Raw genomic sequence first — 12,926 nt, 5'->3', positions numbered from 1 at the left:
ACAAAAGCCATGTCCTTCCCAGAACGGAAACAAGCATCCGAGGACCGGCCCGATATTGAGGTAACACCTCTCATCAGCCCGGCTAGCTTGATTCCAGTGGTGTGGAGTGTCTGGGACTCATGTCTGAGCATCCCCAGTACACTTAGAGCGGTAACTGCAAACACAACAATGATGGACAGAATGTGGATCAATGTCACACATTCACCCCAGTCAAAAGATCTGGGCCCAAATCCATCGTTTTTCCACTCCACACCACCCTGGGTTAGACAATGGCGATATGCAAATCAGCGCTGACCCTGTTGCCCCATGGGAACAGTCCAGTCCGAACTACAAAAGCCATGTCCTTCCCAGAACGGAAACAAGCATCCGAGGACCGGCCCGGTTTCGAGGTAACACCTCTCATCAGCCCGGCTAGCTTGATTCCAGTGGTGTGGAGTGTCTGGGACTCACGTCTGAGCATCCCCAGTACACTTAGAGCGGTAACTGCAAACACAACAATGATGGACAGAATGTGGATCAATGTCACACATTCACCCCAGTCAAAAGATCTGGGCCCAAATCCATCGTTTTTCCACTCCACACCACCCTGGGTTAGACAATGGCGATATGCAAATCAGCGCTGACCCTGTTGCCCCATGGGAACAGTCCAGTCAGAACTACAAAAGCCATGTCCTTTCCAGAACGGAAACAAGCATCCGAGGACCGGCCCGGTTTCGAGGTAACACCTCTCATCAGCCCGGCTAGCTTGATTCCAGTGGTGTGGAGTGTCTGGGACTCACGTCTGAGCATCCCCAGTACACTTAGAGCGGTAACTGCAAACACAACAATGATGGACAGAATGTGGATCAATGTCACACATTCACCCCAGTCAAAAGATCTGGGCCCAAATCCATCGTTTTTCCACTCCACACCACCCTGGGTTAGACAATGGCGATATGCAAATCAGCGCTGACCCTGTTGCCCCATGGGAACAGTCCAGTCCGAACTACAAAAGCCATGTCCTTCCCAGAACGGAAACAAGCATCCGAGGACCGGCCCGGTTTCGAGGTAACACCTCTCATCAGCCCGGCTAGCTTGATTCCAGTGGTGTGGAGTGTCTGGGACTCACGTCTGAGCATCCCCAGTACACTTAGAGCGGTAACTGCAAACACAACAATGATGGACAGAATGTGGATCAATGTCACATATTCACCCCAGTCAAAAGATCTGGGCCCAAATCCATCGTTTTTCCACTCCACACCACCCTGGGTTAGACAATGGCGATATGCAAATCAGCGCAGACCCTGTTGCCCCATGGGAACAGTCCAGTCCGAACTACAAAAGCCATGTCCTTCCCAGAACGGAAACAAGCATCCGAGGACCGGCCCAGTTTCGAGGTAACACCTCTCATCAGCCCGGCTAGCTTGATTCCAGTGGTGTGGAGTGTCTGGGACTCACGTCTGAGCATCCCCAGTACACTTAGAGCGGTAACTGCAAACACAACAATGATGGACAGAATGTGGATCAATGTCACACATTCACCCCAGTCAAAAGATCTGGGCCCAAATCCATCGTTTTTCCACTCCACACCACCCTGGGTTAGACAATGGCGATATGCAAATCAGCGCTGACCCTGTTGCCCCATGGGAACAGTCCAGTCCGAACTACAAAAGCCATGTCCTTCCCAGAACGGAAACAAGCATCCGAGGACCGGCCCGGTTTCGAGGTAACACCTCTCATCAGCCCGGCTAGCTTGATTCCAGTGGTGTGGAGTGTCTGGGACTCACGTCTGAGCATCCCCAGTACACTTAGAGTGGTAACTGCAAACACAACAATGATGGACAGAATGTGGATCAATGTCACACATTCACCCCAGTCAAAAGATCTGGGCCCAAATCCATCGTTTTTCCACTCCACACCACCCTGGGTTAGACAATGGCGATATGCAAATCAGCGCTGACCCTGTTGCCCCATGGGAACAGTCCAGTCCGAACTACAAAAGCCATGTCCTTCCCAGAACGGAAACAAGCATCCGAGGACCGGCCCGGTTTCGAGGTAACACCTCTCATCAGCCCGGCTAGCTTGATTCCAGTGGTGTGGAGTGTCTGGGACTCACGTCTGAGCATCCCCAGTACACTTAGAGCGGTAACTGCAAACACAACAATGATGGACAGAATGTGGATCAATGTCACACATTCACCCCAGTCAAAAGATCTGGGCCCAAATCCATCGTTTTTCCACTCCACACCACCCTGGGTTAGACAATGGCGATATGCAAATCAGCGCTGACCCTGTTGCCCCATGGGAACAGTCCAGTCCGAACTACAAAAGCCATGTCCTTCCCAGAATGGAAACAAGCATCCGAGGACCGGCCCGGTTTCGAGGTAACACCTCTCATCAGCCCGGCTAGCTTGATTCCAGTGGTGTGGAGTGTCTGGGACTCACGTCTGAGCATCCCCAGTACACTTAGAGCGGTAACTGCAAACACAACAATGATGGACAGAATGTGGATCAATGTCACACATTCACCCCAGTCAAAAGATCTGGGCCCAAATCCATCGTTTTTCCACTCCACACCACCCTGGGTTAGACAATGGCGATATGCAAATCAGCGCTGACCCTGTTGCCCCATGGGAACAATCCAGTCCGAACTACAAAAGCCATGTCCTTCCCAGAACGGAAACAAGCATCCGAGGAGCGGCCCGGTTTCGAGGTAACACCTCTCATCAGCCCGGCTAGCTTGATTCCAGTGGTGTGGAGTGTCTGGGACTCACGTCTGAGCATCCCCAGTACACTTAGAGCGGTAACTGCAAACACAACAATGATGGACAGAATGCTGAAATACTGTCAACATCCACTTTGGTGAAACTATATTTTCATAAAGTATTGCCTATTGCTCTTGCAGCATATTTATATAACAATTTATCACCCAGAGAGATTAAGGGATTTCCATAGAATCACAAGATGTTGTACGACGCCTCTGAGACTCGAACCAGGATCCCTAGGTCTCGAGTCAGCAGCTCCCGCCGCTACGACATACCCTCTCCACTCCTTTGTTATCTGTCGGGGAGTTCTTTTTTCCTCCCGGACGATGAGTGATGAAAACATCTCTATAGTCACTGCATAGGCGAAACCGATGCATTACCAATGCTTGTTCATAAAGTCTGGGATGTAAGCAATTCACTCTGAGATGAGGGCTTTAAAAGTGGTACAACCCTTTTTTTACAGATCACTTAGAAAGGCAGGAGGATGGCTTTAAGCTGAAGGTAGGCATCTCTAAATGTAGAGTCCTTAATAGATAAATTTAAATATATTGTGAAATGACAATAGTTATGTTTCCTTTTATTTCTGCATATATATGTGTTAATACAGGATATTACATTTAATAAGCCTGTTTGTAATATTATTTTAAAAAACTTGCATTTCATAGGCTTTAAAGAGAAAGAGTGTGTGTGTGTGTGTGTGTGTGTGTGTGAGAATGTGTGTGTGTGTGTGTGTGTGTGTGTGTGTGTGTGTACTCTATTGGAAGCACTGTCTAGGCTTCTCTACTTACAAACACTCATTTCTTGAAGAAAAACTAGGTGCTGTAATGAAACACAACACCCTCCATACACTGAACTACATCTTTCCACATTTTTGTCATTCTGCAAATATAGGAAAAAAATGAAAGTTTTTCTAGATGTTCCTGTGCATCCTTTGGCGCAGCATTTGATCAAATGTGAAATTATTTACGTTACACTAACAATTAAAGTCATGCCTATCTTATTTTCTGGCTTACTCAGCATTGGCTTACATAATAGCAATTTTGTTTGCTACGGAGAATATCACGTTTGTAAACTCATTTAATTGTTCTTCCTACAATGAAGAGGGGGACGTATTTATAACTCAGTTTGCGTCGCTCTTGTGCCACACAATGAGGTGCACAAAGGGCGCAAACTTTAAGTCATATTTTTGCAGCCACACAAACCTTCTTTGCCTGGCTTTGAATGGCTCCAAAAATATGGAGTAACGCAACACAGCATAAGTTACTGCATTGTGTTAATCTACCCTGGGTAGGCGTTCCATGAGCATTGCGTGAGTGTTCCCACACAACTCCCATGGGAATGCACTAAAAAGATATGCCTTCCTAGGGGAGGCGTTGCAGGGAGAAATATGTTCATATGTTCATTTCCCCGTGTTGTTTACTGTTTCTTTGTATGCTGCATTTTGCAGCACACATAGAAAGAGGAAAAAGCCTCGCAAGATTGTTTTTGTCCAGAAAGGTGCCCCTGCATGCATAAAAACAATCCTGCCTACAACAGGCACCCTTGCACCATGATGCAAGGGTGCCTGCATTGGTGTTAGACTGCCAAAATGGCACCAATACAAGGGGAAAGGAGAGAAATGTACCTTATTGAACAAATACGGCACATTCCTGCCCTTTCCCTGTTATGCAGGGCAACACATCAAGGTGAGTCATATTTGAGTTTCACCTATTTTTGCACCTTTGCTGCCTAAGCCTCTCAATCATGTCAATGAGGCGATACAAAGCCACTCTGCATGGCTTTGCATGGCCTCATAGATATGGAGTAAGACAAAGTACCAGAAAGTCACTGTCTTCTTTACTCTGTGTCAAGGAGGCATTCCAAGGGCATTGAGGTGGGTTTTCCCATGTAGCACCCATGGATTTCGAGATTGCCCCTGATTCACTTAATCATGTAAACCTGGGGCAGTGCCAAAACCTTGCACTGCCCAAGAGCAGGAGTACAAAGAGAAATATTTTAATTTCTCCTGATTTTTTCATCTTTCCATGTGTGGTGAATTCTGTAGCACACATAGAAAGAGGAAAACGTCCTTCAGGATTGTTTTTGTGCAGGAAGGTACCCCTTCCTGCACAAAAATAATCCTGCCTGACATGTAGGCACCCTTGCACCATGTTGCAAAGGTGCCTACTTTGGCGCTAGACAGAAAACTTGTCTGCATGGCAGGGGAAAATCAAAGGAATGCACTGTATTTCATAAATACGATGCATTCCTGTCCTTTCATGTTTGGCGTAGAGAAGTGCAGCAAGAAGACTTGCGGCGCTGCCCTAAGCCAATTCGTCATAAATGAGGCCTTATGTCTTCTAATGCTGAGTAAGGTAAACATTAAAGCTGGAAAGTACTTTAGTCTGTTTTGTTTCATAAATAATTCAACATTTCTTCCCATGCGGCAAATAAGAACCATGGAAAACGGTTTTCATAAAACACAGTATTTTCATATTTTGTAAAATTTGAATAATCAAGGAGTATGTTGTCTGCTGCCTAAATTGTGCTCTCTTTCAATTGAATTTTAGAATTGTTATGTAAGTGCAAGCCTAGAAAGTGCTTTCTTTAGATAATATTTTTTTGCAATGGTTAAAAAAACACACATACTCACTCTTATTACTAATATGCTCGTTTTCATTTCACAAAATAGTGGGGCATATTACCAACAACTAGCGATAATTATCACTATGTTGGCTTAGCGGCAATATTTTTATCGCCGTGCTCCGGCGATTTTTATCGCTTAGGAACCTTGCTATTATCAAGGTTTATCTCCTAAGCGATAAAAATCGGCCGAAATGCATGAATATCGCTGAAAAGTCCGCGATATTCATGCATTACCGAGCTAATGCTCTTAGCCATGTTATCCACCTACCATTGGATAACATGGCTAAGAACTGCTCAGGGGCAGGTGTTAGCTTTTGAAGATATTCGGGCTTAGCACGAATATCTACAAAAGTTGGTAATAGGAGATAGCGATGTTAGCGACTGTTTCCAGTCGCTAACATCTTGGCACGCCCACTTTGCATGTCATTAGTGATAAATTTCACTGACATGCAAAGTGGGGCCCAAGATGGTCGCTATCTCCTACTAGCTGTCGCTAACTGGTGTTAGTGACAGCTAGGTAATAGGGAGATAATTTTATCTCCGCTTTCTTGGCTTTTAAAGCCAAAAAAGCAGAGATAAACCCCCTTGATAATTTTCCCCACAGTCCTTTTTATACTTGGCAAAGAAGTACGTCTAATTTACACTCAAACATCATTTCTGCTTGCCTGTGCTTGGAAACCATAACACTAAAGCTAGACTTGTTGTCTTCGTCAATGCTTGCTTTTTTTCGTTGTGTCCCTATTATATTGGTCTTTCCCCTGTGTTTCTTGTGTACTAAGCACTTCTGGGAAATTCCTTCTGTACAATCTCTGCACACTAGTTTTATATTCCACTTTGCCTTACCCTTTGATTTCGAAAACTCGAATATGTATTTCTCAAAATGTTACTTTTTAAATTACAGAGATAACACCACATCTACAATTTACTGCACAATAATGTCACATATATTATAAGGTTTTTGAATATTGATATTCAGCAATACTTAGTGATCGTGAGCTTTACCTGTGAATGATCAACCTTAACCAAAACAACTAAACGGATTTAAAGGAACACATTTTCAAAGATATCTAAAAAAAAGTTGTGTATGCATTGTATTAAGCCCACACTGCAGATGATGATTATCGACTCTTGAGCCTTCTCTGTTTGCCAGAGGTTTAACACTTGCCTGTAACATTTATATTTCCTGACATTTTTTTGATTTTAATGAAAGTTGGCACTTCCAAATGCTGCGAGGCAATGACATTTGAGAGCTTCTTCTCACCACTGTATCAGATTTCTCACCTGTAGACTTTTAAAGATCACATGCAATGGTGTTTTGAATGTTGACTTTTGTCACTGTGGGTTTCTCCGCCGGTGACTTTTAAATTTTGCTTGTGGGAATCACAGCATTTTTTGCAATAACAAATCGTAGCGTATCTAAGCATTTAACAAGTTGTTTCTAGAAGGCTGAACGAACGTTTTTTTTCTTTTTTACTCTGGTGGGAGTATGCAATTTTGTCAAAATGCAGGCATGAGGAGTAACATGTAGTCAAAAAAAATCAACTGTTAGTGCCAGGTACCTACAATATAATTCACATTGTTGTTGATATGAATAAATACCATTTTGTTCTGTTAAAGAATACCTGTCATTGAGAAGGAAGGAGAGGGCAATTTCAAATTGCACTTTCTGTAAAATGCTGCAATTATGAATACACACTCTTCATATAGCCAAAGTCTTCTGCAGATATGGGGAGTAATGATTGATATAGATGTGTACTAATATTTACTAGAATTCACTATCTATACAAAAACAATACAGATCTTAAAACATTTCACAAAAAATGCTGACCTAGAAAGAGTTGTTGTATGTCGGTTGGAGGACCTTGCAATTTTATTTGCTTAACTATAAAACAATGTAATATAAATATTATTAAGTGCATCGATATTGTTTTCATGCTCGACCAAAGTCAATATTTTTTTTCTTCCTTAAGTAGATGTTATAAGGCAGTAGATCCTTTATTTTCTGCTCTCTACCTTCTGCCCCTGTTCTCTTACTTCTTCTCCCCGTGCTCTCTTAATTCTGCTATCATGTCAGTCAATGCAGTAGCAGTTATGGAGGCTTGCTCACCTCGACAGACCTGCATACACCCTCCATATCTTTTAATGTTGCCTGATGAACTCACATATATACAAAAAGATTAGATTTTTATAGCAGGAACCTCAGTATAGATGGGTTGCAAATGTTACTTCCATTGCTGCACACAGGTGTTTTCGTATTTGTGGAGCTGCAAGACTTTACTTCCATCAGACAACAGATAAATTCCCCCCTCCCCCTTTACCCGCAATCATAAATTATTTGTAATAAACGTAAGCTCACCACTGAAAACCTCGGAAGTAATACATTTCCACGCATCATTCCATCCATATGAGTGGGTGCAAGAAGCAGGGTGCAGCCATTAGGCCTTTGGAATAAAGCCTCTGAAATATTTCCCCTGTTGCTGTGAGAGTAGAGGTCTGTGGTGTTGCCTCTTCCTCACAGTTAGTGACCAGAGATATGCTATGGGGAAATTAGAAACACTGCACATGCCTCTCGTACATTCTCCGACATTCGACATCCACAGCCCGCATTGTTTAGAAAGCTGACACACAACACGTAGCGAGGTGGGACCTACAATCACCACTCCAAATCCCTGCTAGAGCTCTGGATGTCAGCGCTTCAAACCATATAGTAGGGCCTGCAATGTACCACCAATATGATTGACAGAACTAGTCCTTAATAGAGGCCCTGTGCCTCTCAAAATACATAGAGATTGACAGTAATAAGGTCCAACGCTGTCAACTGATGGATTGGAAATCTCATTTCATTTGTAGGGGTGCATCATAATCATGAGTAGAATATAATGATGGAACTATATTAACATGAGGTGTTGGAATTGTGAAATGTAGTAACATAAATATGTGATGTATTTTAGGTTATTGAGAAGTAGAATGGAGAATTAATGTAGGAAATGGATGTAACTAGACTAGCATAAAACGTTAACATGAAGAACTTGTGTTGTGAAACTGATAAATACTCATGTACTCAAAGTGTTTATTTACTGTGACATTTCATGCGTAGGTAAATGCATTAGTTAAACATGTATTAATGTTGATGTGAATTCGTAATGCTTACATGATGCATTCTTATGTTAGCTGACATTGTAGGCCTGAAATGCAAGTCTCTGACAACTCTTGCTTTAGAATTAATAGTTTTAATTTCATGTGCGCTGTGGAAGCTGTTCTTTCTCACTTTTTGAATTGCAGGTGAAGAAGCATTCTATTAGGCAGAATAATGTCCTTGTTTTAGAAGCGAAGCAAGGAGAGAAGAAGTTACAATCGTGGGACTGGTGTTGATAAAGAAAGACATTGGGTTTCACACAGGAGAAGGCATGGGAGCAAACGAAATGTTGCGAAGGTTGCACATGTACAGTACCATGGAAAAGTACACTGAGGATGATACCCAGAGTGGATGGCTTGTGCAAAGTGCACCATGGGAATTCTACCTGTGGATAACTAATTGCTGGAACTAGGGAAAGCGCCCACTTCTTTCTTGCCTTAAGAGAGAGAGCAAGCTCTTTCTTTGAAATAGTGGCTTTATGCTATTTGACCGATTGATGGTGGTGAGGCTTTTTGAGAAGGCTTCACGTACTGACACCTTTACTTTATATTGAAATTGTTTATGTACGGATGTCATTTTAGCGCTAGAGTAGGGACAGATTTAATGCTTTTCACTTGATGCAGGAAAATTTGGACTCATGCTTTCTGATTCTCTGTATCTTACTTCTTGAATTAATAGTTTTGTTCATGACGCGCCATCTAAATTGGATGCGCAGATTATGGTTTCAGTTTCATGCTAATTCCTTTGTATTTCTAGACCCCCGTGTTGAGGTGTCTCTATGGCCAGTTATTTTTGGCTTTCTACTAATCTAACTAAACTTATGTAGTTTTCAGTGGGTTATTATATATCTAAGAGAATTATTGGCTGATTAACTGTTTGTTAACGTTTGTTTCTCCCCTTTATACTTTCATGCCGTGAAAAAGAGCCATCAGAGTGCATCTCTAGAAAAGGCCTAGAACTCTGTTATCGTGAGGCATGTGATAGATACTGAGAGCTGAGGATTATCGGTGAGTATAGAGAAAGTTTCAGCCAAACCTCCTCTGATTGCTGTGCTTCCAAGTAAAGTATCAAAAAAGTCTTGAAGTGCGTGTGTGTGTATATTTGTGTGTACCTGTGTTTGCACGAATCTGTGTGTGTCAGTTTGCATGTGTGTGTATATGAATGTGTTTGGACCACTGTTGTAGTTATGCAGAGTTGGTACGTTCCGGCCACCCCTCCCTTTCCCCTTCCATTAGTTTCACCTGTGATAGCTCACCTCAGAACATTGTGAGTGAAGCAGTTGTTGGAGACTAGGATGGTTAATAAAGTCGCATCATAAGACTCCTGCTCTTGTCATCTTTGAACTTCTAACACTGGCGACGACTACTGCGTAGGGGGCAGTTGTGACCTTCTCCCCTCTGATTATTTCTCCAAACCATCTTTGCTGCCGGCTTCATCCGTGTACTTTACTGATCCAGAGAATTGTGGTGGGACCCCCATCTTTTGTATAGTGAACCTTGATGGGAAGTGATCTACAATACAAGGACACTCTTTCGTGAAATGGAAACGAGCATATTAGTAATAAGAGTGAGTGCCGCTCTACCAGCAGTGGGATAATAGTATACATTGGAGCGCAGCGTGAGCAAGCTACCTTTGATGCGAGTTCATGGGTTGCTGCATTGTCCAGTCAGAGTGCTGTCACGGAGTCCGCTGAGCCATCCGCTTGAGTAGTTAATCTCAGCAGTTACGTTCTCGAACAAAGCAAGCTGCCTAAATCCTTGAGTCAGGTTGAGTAAAGTGGTCATACGTGGCGGAAGCTGATATCGCATACAGACTGTTATTTGGGCTGTCAGCAACTTTTGCACGGCGCAAATCCTGATTTTCTGGGGAGTCCTGCGAGTGCACATGAGCTGTTCCCCTCAACATTAGCCTGTGTGTGAGGGAAGGTGCTTCGCCTTTTTGTTCCCTCGAGTGAGACGGACCCAGATCACCCCGGTGGTGTCCTGGCAGCGAAGAAGGGTTCGTCATTCCTTTCTTTCCAGCCCACTTGGGCTCATCTGGGGACCAGTGCCTGTCTGGATTTTTGGAGTTCGCTGTGTTTGGAGGTGTAAGGCCGTCCACACATCCTGTCAGCGGTCCCAGATTATCCCGTCAGAAAGGGAAGGTATGTCCGCTTCCCTTTCCCTGAGTGCACGGACTAAGTGCAGTTCCATCTTCAACCTGAGTGTGGGAGTGTTATACTTCGTTGGAGTTCAGTGTTGCCACACGGACTGTTTACTCAAGGGACTTTGGCAAAAAAGGACGGAAAGTTTCTACCTAGCGCGCATTACAAAGGTGGAGAGAAGATATTTTAGACTGTGTTGCGTTACAGTGGCCCCTGAACATAACCTATAGCATCCGCTATTGTGTACATTGTAGTAAGGTACTGCGTCCTAATATTATATATCTATATCTAGAAAATTGGGCAGTTAATTTTCAAGCCTGGAGTTCTCATTTAATTTATTCTCTGCGATTGGATATCCATCCACTTATTTTTAAAGATATCCTTGGGTTCCTAGTGAGTTCACATTCCTTGTTATCCTTGTGGGTATTAGTCTGTTTTCTTCAGGATCTTCCACTCTCCGTGGATGGTAGCCCCATCCTCCAATCACTTCTCACTTATTCCGGTGGGGGTTCGCCAGGTTGGAGGGGGGGTGAACTACCTGAGACCCCTTGTAGCTTTCGTGGGTCTGGAGTTTCCCACCTGGGACCTGTTACATCTCTATCCATCATCTCCATGATGGCGGCTGCAAGTATGAGCCAACCACCCCCTTTCCTAAATGAAACAGGGGAACGGGAAATGTGTTGGAAGGAATGGTTCAAGTTATTTGAATCATACATTATAGCCATTGGGGAGAACGTTTTACACCCTTGCGTAAGCAACATAGACTTCTACACAATTTAGGAATACATGGAAGGAAAATCTATGAAACACTACCTGAACCTGCAGGCGGAGGGGAATGGGGCGATGTAGATGTGTTTATGTGTACTGTGGAAAAATTGGAAACGCATTTTGCAGATAAAATAAATGTGGTCGTAGAATGCCATAAGATCTTTAACAGGGCACAAGGTAAACAGGCGTCAGTCCAGAATTACAGTGCTGCTTTGTGGGGCCTCACACAACTGTGTGAGTTTGGCAAACTCACAGATTCACTCATAAAGGACAAGTTGGTGCATTGCACTAATAACACATGCATCCAAGAGACACTTTTAGCTAAGAACCCCTACTTGAGAGAAGCTGTTGAGATTGCCAAATCCATTGAGCACACTGCCAAGTGTGTACAAGAAATGAAGCCTAGCAGCGAAGTAGTAGCAAATGTCAAGGAGAAAGGCGAAGAAGGTGAAGTGTGCAAGGTAAAATTTAAGGAAAATTTGAGTAGCAGGGCAACTGACACAGAAAGTCATTTAAAGTGTTATAGGTGTGGTAGTAGTAACCATTTTGCTAATAACCCTAAGTGCCCTTGAATGAGCATAACATAAAAAATTTAACAAGAGGGGGCATTTTGCAAGAGTGTGCAGGGAAGGGGAACCACACATAAGAAACAGTGAGAAAGAAGGAGGTAGAGCCCAGATTAAAGAGGTAAATTGTGTGTCGCCTAGCGAGAAGAAGTTTGTCCTACAACTTAAAAGTAATGCAGGATCGATTAACGTCATTTATTCTAAATGTGAGGTACTATTGAACAACAAGAATGTCACCATGTACGCAGATTTGTGCTCCTCTTTCACCCTAATAAACAAGGAAGACTTTGAGAAATTAGGGGAATAATCTATAACATCCCTAAGGAACCTGACATCTGTCCCACGGGGTACAGCAAGGAACCCATACCTCTCATGGGGATGAAAGAGATGAAAATTCAATTTACAGGAGAGCTTTCTGGAAAATATACATCGTAGAGTCTGGCTCCAACATGTTGGGGTGGCAGCACCAGAAGGCACTAGGTATCATTCTGGACCCCAATAGCAGAAAACAAGTTCTACTCACTAAGGAGAGAAAGCGATGGTGACACCATCTGTGAAGAGTTTCCCGAATTGTTAAAAAAAAGGTTAGGCTGCCTCCACGAATTCCAACACAAGATTAAACTCAAATCTAGTGCGAAACCAGTGGTCCACAAACTGCTCCCAGTGCCACAACTAATGAGGGAACCTTTGGAGGAGGAACTACACAATCTGTGTGACATGGGGATCATACAACCTGTGGATTGCTCGGAATGGTTGGCCCCAGTGGTCATTGCAGCCAAAGCCAATGGGAAAGGTATCCGCTTATGTGTGGACCTACGCAGTCTCAACGATAACATTTGGGTGGAGAGGCACCCTCTACCGAACATAAATGAAATGCTCAGCACCATGGACCAGGCAAAATTCTTTAGCGCGATCAATCTGTCGATGGCGTATCACCAAGTGGA

This window comes from Lissotriton helveticus, chromosome 6, assembly GCF_964261635.1.
Source record: "Lissotriton helveticus chromosome 6, aLisHel1.1, whole genome shotgun sequence".
Lineage (NCBI taxonomy): Eukaryota > Metazoa > Chordata > Amphibia > Caudata > Salamandridae > Lissotriton > Lissotriton helveticus.
The sequence above is the reverse complement of the archived record's forward strand: the minus strand, read 5'-3'. Positions refer to the sequence as shown.